This window comes from Lagopus leucura, unplaced genomic scaffold (genome assembly GCF_019238085.1).
Source record: "Lagopus leucura isolate 7727_CA_CO unplaced genomic scaffold, USGS_WTPT01 Super-Scaffold_100157, whole genome shotgun sequence".
NCBI lineage: Eukaryota > Metazoa > Chordata > Aves > Galliformes > Phasianidae > Lagopus > Lagopus leucura.
In genome coordinates this window covers 33345862-33365912 of record NW_024962334.1, presented here as the reverse complement: position 1 = coordinate 33365912, position 20051 = coordinate 33345862, and the positions used below count along the sequence as shown (strand labels likewise).

The window sequence follows — 20051 nt, the reverse complement described above, 5'->3', positions numbered from 1 at the left end:
TTCTTTGATAATTCCTCTTGTAGGAGAATCGCACAAGAGAAAGAGTGCTAAACTGGATCTCTTGTTTCTGCCTTAATTCCTGTCACTTCTCAGACCAGCCTACATCACGCTATGTGCGCGTGCAGTGCTGCTGGTAGGTGCTTTGGTTCAGAAAGCTTCTACTTGCCTAACAAAGTAGAAACATTTACAGGACTCATCACGGCTAAGTAATAATTTTAATGGGGCAGTTAATTAGCTCCGCTCTTTTCAGGCAGGAACATTAAAATTTAATGAGAATTAATAATTTCATAAAGCGTGGAAATATGTTGCCCTGAGCAAAATATGGTAAAGCACATTATCACAAACAGTCATTTTAAATGAATGTAGTGACATTTTCTCACATTGTTGGATGATATATAATATTTGTATGTCATTACTTTAGGTAAGGTAGGTATGCTGTATACATTAAACGGTATGTTGATTTAAGAAACAATTTTCAAAGCCCCTATTGTAATTGTGATTCTGTGTCGCTGCTGAATTTTTCTCCATCATTTTAAAAGCAAAACTACCGATCACCTTGAAGAACCATGTAATAGCAGCAGGATTCCATTGGCATTGGCTGTATTAGTGTGAGTCAGATCTCTCACGCTATTTATCTGAACAGAATAAATATGCTACGTATTTGTGGACAAGATGCCACAAATGAAAGGCAGAAAATGTTTGTCAAACAAATACATTTGGGGCTATTTTAGTTTGACATAATTTGACAACACACTAAGGTAACAAGCAACATTTCATTTAAGGGGATTTTTTTCTTCGGTATTTTATGTTAATGGTTAGCTACAGATTTGTGTCTAAGCTATTGTCTGCAGTATGAAAGGAAACCATTTCTCATTGCCAGATTCAGGGCTGCTTTAATCTGACCTGACTTCCACTGCCCATCACCAGGTTGTACCCATGTCCACAAGAGGAGGGTGGGATCTCACAGTTATAGTGAGGGTTTTAGAAGCCCCAGAAGAGGAAGGAGAGAAAATTCTTCCTTGTTCAAGTCTACAATGTTATTCTATATATACTATAACTGGTGATGCCTATTCTTCACAGAGTTTCTTCTTCTGTGCTTGAATATATATAATATAATACATGTATGACATTTCTTACTGTATTATTTGCAGGTTAAAATAGTAAACCAGTAAATCTGAGAAGATGATGGGTATTACAAAACTAGTGTTCTGAATGTGGCCAAGGCTTGCATGCTGAACAAATACAACACAAAACAGAGGCACCCAAAAATCAACTTGGTCCCAATTCCCCATTCCTGTGGTGTGGTGCAGTTTATGTAGTCCAACACCATTAAATAGGCAAAAAACTGGGGCAAGGGGGCAGAGATTCAGACTGTCATAACTTCCGATTTCATTCCTGAAAGAATTACAGCCTAGGTTAAACACACCAACCTGGAGGTTTCCAGCCACAGGGGCTGGGCTGTAGCACTGCAGCATTAGATGGTGGTTTGTGCGGAGATCTGAATTCCACTTGCTGCAGCAGTACCTCGACAAAGCACAGAAGGACCAAACTATTCAGCTTTGCTCAATAGGGCAGCCCATTTCATTCCTTAAAAATGCAGAGAAGCAAGATGAATCGTTCTTTCTTGCTGTCTATTCTGAACAAAAAAATCGTGAGATAAAACCTGGCTTGAACTTCAAAGGCACAGTGTGTCTCTCAGCACAGACGTGAAAGAAAACCGGCCAGAGTAGTCTTTTTTTATAAAAATTAACATATGGGAACTGTTGATTCATGGCCTGAACCACTGATTGATCACCTGAGGCAAGCACTGAGTCAGCCCTGGGAGCACAGGTGAAGGTGATTCAGCTTGTGATTGGAAGGAGGGAGCCTGGCTGCGCCTCTCCTAGACCCCATTTAAGGGTTGACTGCTACTCAGGAAGGATTTCTTTCTCGAGATCCTTCCCTTATGGAGTATTTCCTCTGAACCCATGTCTCTGGATCTAGGTGAGCACTTCTTCCCTGTTTGTTTCTTTTCCTATTATCACTTTCCAGTGATAATCTTTCCAGCTGTGACACCAAATGTGGCAATTGATGTTAACTGTTAAAAAAAAGAAGTTACAGATTTTTTTGGCATTCATAATAATATATATAACGTATGAGTTAGTAATCAGCAGTATTTACAGATATAGGCACAAAATTCATGGGAGTAATTGATGTGAACATTCCAAGTGTTGGCCATCCAAACATACAACAAAGCATGATCTACTTTCATTGTTTTCTATTAAATTTTATGACTATTAGCAGTAAAGGGGACATTTTTTCAGCCTCTTTTTCATCTTGTAAGTATGGTGATTTATGTCACAGCATATAGGGACTGCATGTGCAGGTAGCAGGCAGTTGGCTCTTCCTGTCCATCCTGCAGGGCTCTCTGCCATGGGAAATGTTGGGTTTTCTATTGAAGGGTTGGCTTTCACCAGCCCCCATCCTCACAGGGGTCAGCACTGTGAGGAAATGTTCTTTTTCGTTTATGTATTATCCCAGGCTGGATGTGGCTCTGGGCAGCCTGCTTTAGTGGTTGGCTACCCTGCCATAGGCAGGGGGGTTGAAACTAGATGATCTTTGGGTCCTTTCCAACCTGATTCTATGCCATGGGTCTTTCTTCACAATGATTATTAGAAAAAGGAATGAAGATAATGGCTTTTCTTTTTGGCTTAACCCAGACCTTTTTTGTTATTTTAATGTTAGGTTAGAATTTAGTTGGAGTGTAGCATCAGCAATCAACAATCAGCAGTTACACACTTCTACATCATCATATTGTAAGATCTAAAATCTGCTATTTCATCCCTCAAGATATTAGTTCTTATTGCTGTATTTTATTAAAAATTGATGCCAAAGTTTTCTTTTCTGCATTTGGAAATCCTTTCAGTCAATTAACAGCAAAACGTAAAGCTTTACATTTGGTGAGAGCTACTGTAATTATATTTACTTTGCAGTTTATTGCCATATGCTTAAAGTGATTGTATGTTTGTATTACACCTAAAAACTTCATTAAAAGAACATTAAAACTGCAAAGTCTGGCATTCTGAAACTAAGGAAATGATGGAAGTCTGTTTTCCTTCGCAACTTTAACACTCTGTAGGGAAATCAGAATGGCTTGCTAGCTGGTTAGGCTCAGAATGCAGCACAGAGGAGAGGCGAGCGCCCCAGAGTAGGATACCAGCCGATGTGGCAATGGTCAGGGAGCCTCTCTGCTCATAAGTGAGGGTGCCAGCAATGGGGGGCGAGGGACCTCTGGGCTCCTTGCAGAAGAGAAGCACCTCACTATGTTCCTTGGTTCAAGTGGGATCTGCAGCATGTAATTAGCAGCTGTGCTGGGTTCAGCTCCTTTCCCCATGGGGCAGCAGGAGAATCTCTGAGACTAAGGTATATTGCTGGGAAAAGCTCCACTATTCTGTACTGCAGTGACATTTCTGTTTCTATGGGCAGTGTGATGCGCTGGCTGCTACAAAGCTGCTAGTGCATTTTGCCTTGGTTACAAGCGCAGGAGATAAAGGTAGCAGTTGTGCTAGGAATAAGAGATGGGTGCTTCTCTAGCAGAGTGCTAAGGACTGTTTTCTATTTAACAAAAGTTGAGATCTTTTTTTACATTTCAAGAGAGGCTCGGGAGGCACGAGGCCTGCTTTGATCTAAGCTCACTCTTTTCTCTTTTATGTTCAGGTGTAGCTTCAGATTTGAATATCCTGAGGCTCTTCCGTTCTGGATCCTGGCTTCAGTTCTGAGGCTGAGGTTGGTGTTGGCGTACAAAGGATCTGCAGTGAGCACACAGCTGCACAGGTAATCTCTCCCTTTGCAGTGGGCTGCTTGGAAAACTGTAACCCAGTGTCCTGGTTGGAAACAGCAGGGTCCAACTAAAGTTTGTGAGATTGAGGCTTATTGAAATCATTGAGAGTTTGTGCGTTGCTTTTAAATGCTGTTTCTGTGAGCACATAAATCCCACTCGGCAATATTGTCAAACTGCTATTTTATGCCGTGTGCCATGTGTAATGGTATCTGATGCAAGCCTACAGCTTCTCCTTCAGTGTTTCAAACAAAACTTCTGGATGAGTTCTTCAGATGGTTTGTGCTGCTCCTTTTGCTTTAGGGGAAATATGATGTTTTACACTGTTTAAGGAGAGGTCTCCCTTCCTAATATTATTTCATTGGGTTTCTTTCACGTGGTGTTTCTCTGTTTCATTTACATTCTTTTACTGAGAACCTTAAATGCTTCCCTGTAAACATTAAAAAATCCACTTGTATCTTTAGCATCAAATATAACAATAGAACTTGTTCTTACATCTCTCCGTGGTACAATATAGAGGCATTGCCAAAAGCTATCTGCTATCATTACAAACATGGGAATGGAGGACATATATAAACAGAGAAGTGTAACCTCTTTCTCCAATAAGATTTTATAATAGCAACAGTGAACTTGACCCAGCGCATTTCCTGTAGGGATAAGGTGACCCGCAGGGGTTAATGGCCCGTGGCTTTGCCTTGGGCTATCATCTCACCCAGCCAGTGATTAATCCTGAAGAAATGCCCTTTGCTCCCATCATCATCCCTTAAATGGAGCCTTTAGAATTCAAAATGATTTTGGAATGGAATCTACTGCTGCCCTGCACTCCTTTCATTGCAGGGAACTTTACTGTAACTGCTTGTCACACTTGCATAAATAACCTTCAGAGAGGAAAGAAAAAAAAGATTAAAGGACTGGCCTAGAGACAGGGAATAAAACTCCAGTGCACGCTGCCACTGCCAATAATGCTCCAATGGCAGGGTGGTGCAATAACAGGGGGGTACAACTGCTGCAGCAAGTGGAGGAATATTTGCAGCACATAAGAATTTTCTTGTGCAATCACTGACTGTGGTGTATTTTCAGGCAGAAATGTGTTACATTTTTGATTGTTTACTTAGCTGCTTTCCAGACGTATTCTGGAGAAATGAGGTTATTTTCATAAACTGATGATGGGAAGGTCCCTGCAATGGGAACTCATGGTTTGAAAAGCTGTATAAGGAATTGGGTTATTCCCTTAGACAGACAGAATGCAAAAAAGGCTGAGAATATAGAGACTGCATTATGATTCAAAACAAAGTTTCATCTCATCTGCTGCATTCTCCTGCACATCCATCATCTGCAAATTGTATCTCCTGGCATAGAGTCTCAGCCATTTTTGGGGCCTATTGCTCATATTTTATTCCTCACAATGCAGTAAAGTCTGTGTTAGTAGAGCAATCTGTGATCTTACTCACTTCCTTATTCCCTTCTTACACCAGCTGATAGAAGTTTTCATACCTGCCCAACACTGAGATAGACATGACTGGTACATGCGGCTGTAGGAGCAGTTAATTCTACTTGCAGGCTTCTACATCTTAATAGACACAAGTTTTCTAATACAATTTCAATCAATGAATGTTCCAAATTGGAAGTTATTGAAGATTAGTGCCGGACAATTAGTTGAAAGTAACAGCCCTGGAAGCCAGAGTGGCTGCTGTGCCTTTGTTGTGTTTGCCAGAAGTGTGACATGAAGGTACATAGTTGGATGATGGGACTAGTAGAGCAGATTGACGGTTGGACTCAATGATCCTGAAGTCTTTTCAGGATGGGATCTACATGATGGAATCTAGACCTGTATGTACTTAGTGTTGCATTTGGTTTTTCTTGTTTGTTTAAATTTAATCTAGCCTTTCACCTTCTGCAGGAGCCAGGGAAACTCATGCCATGCTATTGCTTTGTGCTGCTGCTGGGCCAAGGCTGCCATAGGGACAGATAATGAGAATGCAGTTCTTTGGCTTGTTATTCCTCTTTCTTAATAGCAGTCTCAGTGACCTCACTTGTGCTTCACCCTTAATTGATGGTGTGTCAGTTAAGCCCTGAGCTGGCCAGAGGATGTGTCAGACTGTGTGAAGATGCAGCACCTCTCAGGATGCCGTGGGAGAGCTACACTTGCCAGAAGGTGCAAGGCAGGCCAGGGAGTTCTCTGTCTGACCTGCTCTCTCATGTTGTGAAATATTTTCCCCATGCTTTTCCTCACATTTTCTTCATATTCCAACATTGAGATAACACCAAGTACAGTTTTGTAACAATAAGGGGAGATTCAGATTGGTTATTAAGAAGAATTTCTTCTCAGAAAGAACCATGAGGCATCAGAACAGGCTGCCCAGGGAAGTGGTGGAGTCACCAAGTCACCATCCCTGGAGATGATGCAGCATTGGTGGTCAGTGGGTGGCTGCACTAGATGATCTTAGTGATCTTTTCCAACCTGGATGATTCTATGATTCTTCTATGAGTCTACTAACTCAGTGCTGTTTGTAGCTAAAGATATTCCCCCTAAGTGAAAAATAATCATTTAAAATAATCTGGAAAAGAAAAAAAAAAATGTGAGCACTGTTGTTTTTTTTTTTTTTCCCCTGATGCCCAAAGAAGGCATTAACTGTGCTTGTGATATTTGCCTTTTTTTTTTTTTTTTTTTTTTTTAAGATATATCCTCTTGCTTATATTTCATGAAGAATCTAAGCATGCCAAGCTGCTGGTTCATAATCATCAATAGTTGTATCTTTGGCTCTGAGATTTTGTTTAAGAAAAGCGTTGGCACACATGAAACCTAAGTGTGCAGAAGACTGCCACAGTAGGTTGGCTGTCCATCCTGCACTGTTCTCTTGGAGGAAGGTATGTGAGGCAGTCTGAGGTGTTTACTCAAAGGCAGTGATGCTCTTGGTTTGTTTCATTTCTTTCTCATGTTAAATACATGCCTGAAAATAATTTGATATGAATTCTGTTAAATTCTCCCAAATGTTTTCATTCTGAGTGTGGACAAAACCTGGCACCATGGAAACAGAAACCTGATCAAGACCTCTAAATTCTATGATGGTATAAATAATGGTAATAATTTGAAGCTCTTTGAGTAACAGAACAACAGAGCAGGGTTTGGTTTACAGCCCTTCTCCATTCCTTGTCTGTATGCCTAGTGCTGCAGATTGCTTTTTCACATATTGCCTCCTGCTAGTAAGAACGTCATAAATGCCCACTTAAATCATAGAGCCATTTGAGTTGGAGGGGACTCTTAAGGATCATCTAGTCCAGCTGCCCTGCGATGAACAGGGATACTGGCTAGGCCTCAGAAACTGACAGTTTAATCCCTGTATAGGGTGACAACTTTGAGAACCTGAAGGAGTGGAGACTGTGTTCCTACTGCGGCTTAGTTAAGGCTTTAACTTGGTAGTACAGAGACTGGACAGAGATTTGAACTCAAACACATCACTCTGTAAAGAGAGCAAACCCAGTTGGTTCCACAATGCTCCTCTGTGACACTGGAGAGCCTAAGACTCGCCTGAAATCCCACCTATTCAAAACCCAGGCAGAAGGGAATAAAGCAGATTTTCAGAATTTGAAATCAGAAACTTTTGTGACTTTTTTTTTTTTTTAAACAAGATTGTTCCTGTTCAGCTCGGTGTGTTGGAATTCATGGCACATACAGATGGTGTGGCACATAAGTGGCTTTGGCACTTACTCCCTCCTTCTCTTGTCTCTTTGCACAAAGAGTTCAAACACCAAGTATTACTCAGAGTAATTTAAAATGAAGACCTTTGTTGTTTTGAGTAATATTCTGCCCTTTTGCTTCCAGCGCTTTAGCTGATCATTGTGACCTTTCCTTTTCTTAAAGAGAGGCACAGGGAGATGTACTGCTTTTGCTGGCAGAAGCAAACTGCTTCCTAAATCTCCCACTAGAAATGTTTTCCTGTGGCAAAGTGATATCTGTACCATTCTGTGTTACAGAGGCTCTTATGCACTACGGAAGGGGATGGAATGCACAGAGAGAGGTTGTGCACAAGAGATCCTTCCAGTGCAGCAGTGTGGCTGGTGGCTATGTGTATTCCCCAAATTATTTTTTTCAACAGAAGGGGAGCGGAAAGCCTTCTGGAGTAATTCCTGTTTGCAGAGGTTTTAGTGCAGCTGCCAAGTAAGGGCAGTGGAGCCAGGATTGTTCCACAGAGACCTGTGGCATTGTAGCAGTGATGTGGCCATATATCATCAGCCTCTGTCATCCCTGATCTGTGGCCCCTCATATGATAACACAGAGCACTGCTGCTCCTTTACTGACTTGGTCCCTGGTTAATCAGTTTGTTCAGGTTTTGAACGCTGTATTCAAGCGTATTTTTAACAATGAAAAGCTTTCTGTGTTAAAAGAAAGGTCCTACGTATTTGAGTCACGTTCTTTTCTTTGCAATCGTTTCAGTTTTTGAGTTACTTGATTTGTAGTAGCTGTGGCTCATTATGAGAAGTATTTGTCAGTGAGGACGCTGAGGCACGCACAACTCTACATGTGAAATTTAATTATGGGCATGGGAATTTCCTGTCCATTCCCTTGAAATATTGCTGCTTAAAATTTGATAGACTGAAGGTTTTGCAAATTGAAAGAGAGAACCATGAAGGAAGATAGACAGAGGGGTCCAGAGATGTCTGGTGTCTGGGGAGCGAAGAAAAAAGCTGGGTTCCCTTATGAGCAGTGAATGACCTTGAAGCTATTGGAACAGAGGAAAAAGAGGACACCCTAAAGACACAGGGATGCATGATGAAGCCTGATGGCAAACAGTGAGGGATGGGTCCTTGGTGAGGGCTGGGAGAGAAGAAAGACGGTGAAGTGGAGTGAGAAAGGTTAGGGCTGGAGAGAGATGTCTGGCCAAGGAGGCTTTAAATCAGGCTGTGAGCACAGGGTGTGTGTGTGGATATTCAGTACAAGGCATGCTGAAAAACAACAGGATAAGGTGGGAGTAATTTTTATTTCCTAGATTTGCTTTGTGTGTCTGTCCTAAAGTCAAGAATATTCAGGGCAGAGATAGTGGCCAGGTTTTGCAGCTTTTGCTCCAGCTGGAGGTCTAGCATAGCTGAGGGGGAGAGCTGCCTTCCCTCTGGCTCCTGCATCGCACAAAATGGATGGCCAGGTCCCAGCAGGAGCACATGGCAGTGTTCCTGGCAGTGCAGTTCGTAACCCATCCAGCATGAGAACGCGTTTCTCTCCTCCTCCTTGTGAGCAGAGCTCTGACCCCTGATTCCTCTCTGACCACAGCATGCTTCCTCCACTGGCTGCTTTTCACCTCTGAGCATTCAACAGATTTCAGCTGAATGCTGTTAGCTTGCTGATGGAGCTGCTGCCACTTGTGGTGCAGCTCCAGGGAGCTGGATGCTGTCTCCACGCTCTTGGGATCAAAACTATCAAAGTACAGGCAGGCAGTAGGGAGCTGCTACACTGTCTTCCTCAGCCTGCAGACGGTGTTTAAATGGCGATCTTTTGTCTTAACAGAATGCTAAAACTAGAAACTCAATTACAGTTGGTTTGCATTCTTAACAATTTCAGGACCTGATCATTTTAGCAAAACATTTGAGCAATGAGTCTCTATTGAACTGGTAGGCAACTACATCTAAAAGATAATTCTCAGCTTCTATCTTGTTAACTTCAGGTGTCTCTCTCAGTTGTCAGCATTCATTGGCATGTAGGAAATTTAAAATGAAGGTAAATACATTTCACTTTATATTGGGAGGGGGAATAGTTTTCCTGTGTTGATTATATTGCTTGTTTTCTTGTTTAGGATGGTGGACATTCTTGCTCTCTTGTTTCAGACTGTGGAGGAGGTGTGCTGGGTTAGCAGTGGCTCTCCCTGATAGCATGCCCAGATACTCAATTGCATGGCCAGAGCTCCAGCTGAGGGCTGCACAGTTCTGTGTAGCTAACACATAGAAACTCAAGAGCTATATTGTTTAAAATCAGAGATAACTCCTCAAAGTTAAAAAAAAAAAATGTTTTTCCATTTGGACAACTTTCTTGATTTATAACTTTACCTACAATCAGATTTAAGACTGTAAGCCCAAGCATTGTTTCTGGAGGAAGCAGAGTGTGGACTGTTTACAATAGGAGCTGTTAGTAGATCCAGCTGAAGGGTGGAAATAAATTCATGCAATAGTGCTCCATTGTGGGTTTTTTTCTTCAGTGCTATCAGACATTGGACAACAGGATAAAAATATACAACCAGTCTTATTTGCAACTGACTTCAACATAACACTTCCACCATAGCCTGCATTGTTCAGTGCTGGAGTTGCAGTCTACTGATGTGCAGATAACGTTGTAGTTCCACAGTAATAGCTCTGTTTATTGCATACTCAGTTGTTAGGAAGTGAAAACTTCAGAAAACTCCAAGCTCTGAGGAAAAAATAGTGCAGACATCTCAATTATGCTTAGCTCACTAGAATCTGAAACAAACAGAAGTTAATTTCATACTGGTATTGAGTTAAGAAAGCATCTCTATCAACTTAGTTGCAGTCTAAGAACTCTCACACTTCTAAGGAGAGTGAGAAAGGGACTTAACAAGAGAGAGGAAAAGTGAGAGAGAAGACTTGATGTTAGGTCTTAGCAGTGAAGAGGAAGAAAGAGCAGCTCACTGTAGATTGCAGCAGCTACCTGAGTGGGGATGGGGTCAGAGGAGAGAAGAAGAGAGTCTGGGAAGAGTAAAACACTTAACTGTTATTTGTCCAAGTGGTAATGCTGGGATAAAATGTAGTACTGTTAGTGTGATTCTAACATGTTTCCAAGCATCAAACCAAGCTGACTCACTTGCTGTCAACTGTGATTCTACTAAACTCCTACTAAATTGGCAAATGAAAATAAAAAATGAATAGTTAGCACATAAAGAGCTAATTTTTATGCTGGTTGACCATATGTTCTTTGCCATCTCAGAGAAATAAAGAGCTGAAGAGTGTAAACAAAAAAAAAAAAAAAATTGGCCAGGTTCTGCTTTTTTAATATTTTCTAGTTCTGCAGGCATGCAGCATTCTGACAGCAGATTGGATTCAGATCTCGATTGCATGGTGTAGAAGCAGATTCCTCTACTGATTTGCATCAGGGTAACATGGAGTAGAATACAGATCACTTATGTGTTACACTTTCTTCTTTTGGGAATGTGATTTACACAGAGAAAGGCAGGTCAACTTATTGAATACTCATCCAGTTGCAGTCCTGTTCCAGGGAATATACTTAGCTTATAGACTTGTGGAGTTATTCTGTGTTAATGCCAGGTAGCTTTGTCTTTGAGCAAGAGTTCTAGCTGCATTAATATTCAACAATCTTAAAAGATTACAGTAATTCTTGGACTGGAGGTGACAGAGGTGCAAAAAGTATTTATAAAAATCCAACCTAGGCTAGCCCAAGCTTTTTGGGGCTGCTTTTTGGTCAGCTTTGGGGCGCCTGTGTAAGCTTGTCTCTGGAGCTCCATCAAAGCAGTGTTCTTCTCTGACACAGGTGGTCTGACAGATTATAGGGTGCTTGGGCATGCAGAAGTGCTTAGGAAGGTAATATGCCAGGTGATGCAGCCCTGGCAGCCTAATCTGACTCATGAGCTGCTGCTTTGATCTGGCCTTTGCACTGCACTCGTGTGCTGTTCTGTATTTTTTAAACATTGATAAATTTCTCATTTTCGTCTGCATTTGTGTAACTTGTGTAATCAGTATGAAGTGACTTGAGGTCTCTGTAAGTGTTCCATAATCCGTGCTTGGGAGTTGTGTCACATTGATTAGGTGTGATGGTTTAGGCTCATGCGATTAAGGTTTTTGTTTATGTTCCTTGCCTGAATGAGAATTCATACACTTAAGGCAGAAGCAGAGAACATTAAGTGCTGTCTTCCTGCCTACTCTATTAGGGCAAACACTATATTTTCACATGGGATCTTCTAGAATGGTTTCTTGTTATTTGCAAAAGGGTTGTGGCTTGTTTTTACTTCCCAGGTTATAGTGCAACTTTGAATTAGCCATTATCAATGGCTGCACTGTTGGCTGCCTCTGTTAGCTGCACTTTTCCAGTCTTACTTCAATCTGATGAAGAAATGCAAGCAAGGCCATTTATCACAAAAATTAGGACAGAAAGAAGCTTACCTACGGTGAAAGGGAGCAATAGGATAACACATCCTGGGATCTAACAAGATGAGAGCTAAAAAAAAAAAAAAAAAAAAAAATATCATGTACCTGACTTGAATGGATTAGCTAAAAATCAGCCTCATAAGAATATTTTGTTACAACAAGAAACTGCTAGTGGAATCAGATAGTCTTTTGATGCTGTTACAATTCCTTTCATAGACTGCACAGACAGGCCTGGTCCTCGAGCACATCTGCCAGTGGAGCAGAGCTTTTCCCTACTGTTCCAGAACTCTGGACCTTCCTATTCCCTTTAAAGAGAATCCCTTTAGCATAAAAGTCACTCTTACACAGCCACTAAGCCTGCCATACAGTTCCTTTTCCTACTACATGTGTTTGACATCTGTAAGAAATACTGTTGTACATGGTTTGAATATACAGCCCACCACTCAAGCCGTGCAGAAAATCTGGAGGATATGGCAGGCGCTCAAGGCATCTGAACAGAACTTTTACTGTTTGAGAGGTACATGGAGCTTTAACCAGAATGATCTCTATTAGCTGGAAAAAAAAATAAATTAAAAAGTATTTCTGTTTTAAACACTTATTGGTGGGCTCAGTCAGTGATTTGTAGAATGAAAGCAGTGAGACTGAACAACAAATGTTTCAGCAGTAGAATTGCAGCTTTTCAAATGTTTAAATCTGGGAAAAATCCTTTGATTTCTTCCTGTGCTCCATAGGAAATGATAGGAACCATAGCAAATCATTAATTCCAATTTTCAATTCGTCAGAAAATTTCCTGCCTTTCTGTCTGAAGCAAATGGATCATTCCCCTTCTGTGAATCAGAAATTTAATCTGTGATTAAATTTTCTATTCCTCTCTTATTAAGATCAATGTTTTTCTTTATTAAAAAAAAAGTTTCCCTCTTGTCTTATATTTATTTACTGACAAGAGAAAGACGATATAAAATAACTCCAAGAATTATAAAGGCAACATAAAGCCTGAGAGAAATACGCCCAGCTCTGCAGGCATCAAATCCCTGGGTAAGATTCTCCAACCTGGCTGCAAAGCAGATTACAGCTGCACTATTAAAGGTGAGTTCCCAAGGGGCTTTCTTCCCACATAAGCTAACTGGAAAGTAGAGTGGTGGGGGGAGGATGGTGAGGAAAGAAGTGGGCAATGTTAGGAGATCTGACCTGCTTCTGCCTAGATGGAGTAGCTGTAGAACCACGTCATGGTTTAAGGCAGCAGTCCTGTAGGATCCTGGATCCTCTCATCACCTCAATATTTTGGTATTTTCTGAAGGAACTTGGGATGTAGAAGAACGGTGTCTGAAATATGGGGGACTGTATGGGCAGATAACTGAGAGCTGACCTGGTACCTGGATGCTGGCTGGTCTTCTGGCCCAAGGGGGTAGACCTCAGTGGAGTGTGGCCAAGAAACTCTGGCATGGGCTGAATGCTCCCAGACCACAGCTCAGCCTTTATAGAGAGCCCTCTGATTGCTGGGGCCTGGTACTCCCCTGCCCCCAAAAGCACCATGAATGCTCCCACCTCCCAGAGCTGCCCTTGGCATCTCACTACCATGTTTACTGGTGGTGGGCTCTTTAGTGACTTCCTTTATCTCTTCTGGAGATTCCCTCTAGGAATTGTGCTAATTCTCCAGTAGGTGCAAATATGGAGTGTGGAAGAGAGGAAAGACTGTCATTAGCTGGAAGGTTCTTTGCAGGATGAGTTTTCAAGGTTGTCATTTCATTGTTGTTAGCATGCACAGTTTCCACAGGATGTCCAGATAGTGTAAATAATCAGGTTTTTAATGATTTCTTTAAGTTGCCTAGGACCCAAAATAGACCAATTGGAGCATGTGGGATGTACTCTATGCTGTGAGGATTTCCAGGAGATCAGCTGTTAAGACATTCCATCTGTGCATTTACCTTTTCAAGGAGGCACCTGGAGGAGTTGTGCCTCTTTTAGCCACCCCAGAGCAGTACTGGCAATACTTTCAGAATGCTGTGAGCATTGAAGGGTGTGCTGACTGTAAAGCCCACATTTGTTCCTGCCTGGAATACAGCAAAGTAAGCAAAGGCAAACTGAGGTGACAGTTTGCAGGTGTCTGATCTGTACTGTTTGACACAGCCAGAATGCAGCTCTGGTTACTGAACTCTGTGGCTGCATCCAGAAGGACTGCATCCAGTGACAGGTGGATGGAAACTCCAGATTAGCCCTGTTGATGGCTTGTTGTCACTCTTCTGCTCTAATGCTGCCTGTGCCAGTTCCCTCTTTTAGGATGAGGAAGATGAGGTGAAAAAGCTGTTAGCAAAACAGCACAGATACTCCATATTTTTTTTTTTAAGATTCCTTGCCAGACAGAATGTTTTTCAGATGAGATGGCTGTTCTTACAGGTGAATTGCATTGATTCTTCTGCTTTGGGAAAGGTCTCTGACACAGCTAATGGAAAAGGCTCTTAATTTTACAAAGAGGGAGTTCTGTGATTGAAGTTGTGTCAGTTTTTGTGGGGTGTGTTTAAGTAAGAGAAGTAAAAGATATCCAAGTACTTTCTCAGGCTGCTAGAAAATAACTGGAAAATGCCAGCAAGTTTATTTAAGAAAAGGTTGGCCAGTGCCAATGTCCTATGTGATGTCCTGTTCATAGTAAGATGTGTGCTCTAGACATAAAGATGATGGCAGCACTGCTGCATTTATTACTTTGAGAAGTGCATTATAGCCAGAATGAAACAAGGGGGGGCATCAGGTGTTGAAGTCAGGATAGCTGTGAATGTTGGGTTCCTTGCCGTGAAAATCTTCCAGTGTGGTTCTGTAAAGGTGAGGATGTTCCTCAACAGCTTGGGCTCTGTTGGTGAGGTCTGGGTGGCCAGTGTCCTGGAGGCTGATGATGCCCTGAAGTCCTGTGGCTGGGGTGGACATGACATGGGATGTGGTAGTATGGATTTCCTTCCGGTGGCTCCCCATGTGGTTTTGGTCAGGGGTGCTGAGGGTTCAGTCTCTCACAGGAAGTGTAATTTGAGGCCTTTCCACACAGATGTTTTTATGGCCAGGCGTACTTTGCAGTGTGTATGTGAGGACTGTTTTTTGGCAATCAATTTCTAGTACAGACCTCCAATCTGACAGCATCTTGTCGAGCAGAAGTCTGATCCAAGCTGCCCCAGCCCACAGATCACCATATTCAGACAGGTCTGATGCCAGGTGAAATCCAGAGCAACTCCCATTTCCCATCAGTGTGAGGCACTTAGAAGAAAGTGTAAAGGGGTCATAGATCTTACTGAAGTTTCACTTGAGGTGTGGAGGTTTCATTCTGTACTTTGTGCCTCGCAGCTCTGGGCACTGAAGCTGTCTTACAAGTTACCCAAGGGTTCCCTCAATGACAATCTCTCACCAAACACTCTTTCATTTCTCTGTGAAATGCGAAATACTTTTTGGAACAAAGTGGCCTTTTGCCTCAGCATGATTTGGAGCAGTGTAGGCCTGTAGGATGCTAATGTGCTCTGACGTGCCCTGCAAGCTGCTCTGGCCTTCACCTGAACCAGGACAGAAGGGGGGGGGTGAAAGGAAACTCAGATCTAAGACTGGGATTCAGTGTGTCTATGATTTATTAGTCTTGCAAAAGAAATGGGGGACAACTGAAGTTATTTGCAAGCACAGGTTGAATGTGACAGTTTTGCATTTATAAAAAATGAAGAAAAAAAGAAGGGGGAATAATTTAGTTTGGCGTTTCCTAAACCAAATGCTTTGCTTTATCAAACCAGATTCATTAACACACCTGTATTACTGGGAAGAGTAGGTCAGGGTAATATACCTATGAGCTGAAGTCCGCATCCAGGGCAGTTCTCTGAACCAGGAGATCAGGTCAAATTCATCTGGTCAAGGGAGACTAAAGGTTTGAGATCCATGTTGGAGATACAAGAGGAGCTGGAAGGAAAATAATGTTTTGTTAGACCTGTTTATAAATGATTAAAAGTCAGCTTCTGATGAACATTTTATCCCAAAGCCAGACAACAGTGACTTCCCTGCCCCTGTCTGGAGTGGCATTTCTGTGCAACTCTTCTTAGCTGAGCTAGGCACAAGCACAGCTGACCGAATTGAGGGCATGTCCTGGGGATTGGATGCATGAGTGCAGATGGAGAAGTTAACATATATTCTTGTATTTGATTTGGAATTATGGTAAACATTTATCTACAAATGCAAATCAGATTCAGTTTATGAAGATTGATTTCCACATAATTTGACCTTGTCTAGTAAGTCTTTTTGACCAGGTGAATTATGGGGACTTTACGCTGATTTATTTCTGCTTATGCACAAAGCATGGTGCATTTGTTCATTTATTATGCATAGCACATCAGACTCGGGAAGATTATATCATTTGAAAATTCAATTTCATACATTTGTGCGTTAACGCAGACCTCACTTCAGCTGTTTGACTTCCTATTGCCCTGTCCTAAAACCTGAAGAAAATCCCTAAAAAACAAATGACTGTTTCCTGCATTCTGAATGTCAGAGAATAATTCCAGATCTGTCACTGTTCTGTGTATGCTTCTGCTGGGGCAGAAGAAAAAGACAAAACAGTGTAATGTTACTTTAGGGATTTTACCCTAATCTGTGTCCCCAAAAACCAACATGACCTCATTATTGTTGTACAGCTGTTTTATCACTATGCAGAGAATGTGCCAGTATTTGGTTGCTTTATCCTTATTCAGTATTCCTTGATGGGTTTCTATTACTGTCTTTAAACCATAACTGTACCTTAACCAATCTGTGTGAGGGGAAGATAATTATGATTTTAATTAGTCTTCTTATATTATTACTTTATATTTCAGTTGAAGTAACTTTCTTTTAACTACCTTTATTTTCTTTTTTTGCTTACATTTGAACTTTTAGACAGCATCATGTACCTCCTTTAATCAACTGTTCCTTCTAGAACATTTCTTATTGTAGTGAAATCGTTTCAACAATGACATCTTCAGCATCTCCCTAGACACCTCTTTGCATCTATTTCAACAAATTGCAGGCTATTTGTCAATATTAATTGTTTACAGTCTTTCAAGCTGTCCATGATTTATCTCAAATTATTTAATACAGATCCCTCATTTTTAAAAGAAATATGAAGTTGAATTATGTCATTGAGGCAATTAACTCCATAAAGAGGGAGTGGGGATATTCTGTCCACTGAAAAACAGTTGTGCTTTGGCAGCTGTGTGGTAGGACAGTAGATAGTCACGTATATCCTTCCAAGCAAGTAACAATAAAAACATATGTATATAGATGTGTATAGACACACAAATATGTATAGATAGATTCATGCTTTTACTTTGTAATAGAATTGTGGCTGTATTAGGGCTAACATGTTTTGGGATTCTTCACCTGTATGGCCATATTTAGAGGGCCTTAATTATGCAAAATATTTGTGTGTGTGACAGCATGGAATTACACTGCCAAAAGAATTAAGGTGCCTAAAGAGATGCTTGGAAGATCTTTTTAGTAAGTTTGAGCTTCAGACTTGAAGTTAAATCAATTCTAAAGTAATATTAGGTAGATTTTTCTCATAATAAAATTGTGAATATTTAAAGAGTAGATACCTGTTATCAACTTTCCAGTGATAGAAGCAAGCAATGAGTCCTATAAGGAACTTTTTTTTTTTTTAAATGATGATAGAGATCTAATTTCTAGCCCCCCAACTACTCATATTTTGAGGCTGAATAACATACCTCAGACATGTACATTTTCAGTAGAAAAACATCCACATTTGAGAGGAAAAATATATTTCCCTGAAAGAGGCTGATAAAAATTAAATAGCAGGTGTTTGAAACTGCTCAGCTGCTTAGAAAGTTAGAGTTTGATGAAAGGAAAAGAATTTGTACCCAAAGAGTAGCCAGCATATTAAAAATGCATGAAAAACTGAAAGAAAAACAAAAACAAAAAAATCCCAACAATGATGTTTTGTGGAAATTTGTGATTATAATCAACTTCACAGTAAATCATGCAGCTTTACAGCTGAATGTTGATAACTCATGGCTCTGCTGAGAGTCTCAGAATATTTAGTATTTTTTCCAAAGCTCCAACTCTTAAATTCATATGATTACAGCAGGAATTCCAACTTTAATTAAATTGGAGTAAGTCCCTGCCTTCACAACAGAGCTACAAGACACGTTCATGAATACTCTAAAGACTTAGAAATCAAAAGGCAGGTAAAAGCAACCTGTAAATTTGTTTGTGTAGACTTTTATTACTTTTAGATTGTAAATAAATTTTATTTGTTTTGTCTAGAGACTGCTTTATTCAAAATGAGTAACAATCCACAATACTGAGCTGAAGACAGGAACACAATGAAATGAAAGCCTGCACAGCAGTCTTTAATTTAATATGGGATTGCAAAGTGACAAACTCTGTCTTGGTAAATGAAAGCTCTTGCAATAAAGGTTAATGAGGTTAATGAGCAAAAATGTAATCTACCTTACTGGCAGAGAGAAGATCCACCCAGCTGCAGTGTGTACCCAAGATACAACTGACATTCATTACCAGTTGTGTGTAAAGAACCCAGTAAAGGGTGAATGGGCAGACAAACTGTCGCTTTTCCCCACTGTTACTTTTGGGTAATAAACTCGCTGACATAACCGAAGAACAAGAAGGCTTTGTTCCAAGAATTACAGCGAATTTTCCCCTTTGAAACTCTGGGATGTCCTTTCAGTGTTCACTGTCGTCAGCACCTGGGACCAGAGTAGCTGATAACACATAAACAACATTACTGAATTTGCAGGATTAAGTACCCCGAAATTAGGAAGGGCCATAATCAAGGTTTTGTGTAACTCCATTGTTTTATGAGCTTGAGTCTACTAATGAGGCTGGTAAATCTTAGCGCTTGTACAAGGTGGAAGCCTAAGGAATCCATTTCTCTTCATGCTGATAGAAGTTGATTTCATAGAAGATGCTACATGTGACTGCAAATCTTGCTTCAGAAGCATCTCTGATGCAGCTTTTAATCAGTGACATGCTATCTCTTTAAGAGAGCAACCACAAGCAGTACTCAGTCTCTCCTCTTCAGACACCCTCCAGCAGGTATCACTGTGTTCCCTACAGGTGAAAGGAGTGTCTGAACCTCCAGTCACTGGGTTACAGAAAGCTCTGCTGGAGTTTTTTGTTTTTTTGTTTTTTTTTTTTAAAAAAAACCAGCCAATGGTAACTGATGTTGTGAAAACCACAAAGATAGTTGCACCTTCTGTGAGTACTTACAAAAAATAACCTGGAAACTTGGCACAAAAAGAGGTGATTATTTTTCTTAAATGTCTTTATAACTTTTCAGCCCTGCTTATAGTCTTATATAAGAGGGGAATAAAGGACTCAGTAGAAAAAAGGGAAGAGTCACAAATGTTACAGGAAAAGCAGCAGAAGAAAGGGCTTTTCAGGGTAAGCAAAGCATCTTGTCTAAACAGCCAGAGGAAGCAGGCACTTTCATCTGCATTGAAGAATGGCTTTCCAACTTGAAGCGGTTATGTAGATACTGGCAAAAAAAAAAAAAAAAAAGTGAAAGGATGTGAAAGATGTCAAAAAGACATTTTTGAGCTTCTAATCTGGGGGGCTGATGTCTGCATTTTTGAATTCTCAAGAGAAGTTGATTTATATTTTCTGACCTCTTGCAATTGACAGCATCCTTTACAAAGAGGCTACTTTTCAATTTTTGCTTTCCAAGGCAGGGGTTTGTGTCAGAATCCTTGTTGCAGAGCTCTGTGAGTGCTGAATCCACTCAAACTGAAAATCACAGGAATGTCTTAATGCAGAACAATGTTTTTTCCTATTCTAACTGAAAACAAAACCTTTCTGATATTTGAGCAGATATAATAAACCAACTGAGATGGATATGACGTTATTTCCTTGAGCGTTTCATTGCTCCCTTAGATATTTCAGTTGTTTTGTCATTTGAGTTTTGGAGATCTGTCCAGTTCCCAGACACAGAGTTTCATGAAATGCAAACGCACATGAAATACTGTAAAATGCCACCTGAAGTAGGTCCTTCCTGGACTGCTCCCCCTGCTTTTTTCATCCCCAGACATCTTGTCCCTGGAGGGAATTCACTGCATATTGCCTTAGGCTGCAATTATCTGCTTCAAGCTCACACTGGGTGCATTCACAG

The 20051-nt window shown here is 40.8% G+C and overlaps 1 long non-coding RNA gene across 1 annotated transcript; it reads left to right on the top strand.

Moving 5' to 3' along the window:
* Positions 1 to 1936: 1936 nt before the first annotated feature.
* On the top strand, positions 1937 to 18257 carry LOC122189879. The gene is made up of 3 exons (XR_006182004.1): positions 1937 to 1983; positions 3697 to 3813; positions 18191 to 18257. It is a non-coding gene; the product is annotated as an uncharacterized LOC122189879 (long non-coding RNA).
* Positions 18258 to 20051: the final 1794 nt, after the last annotated feature.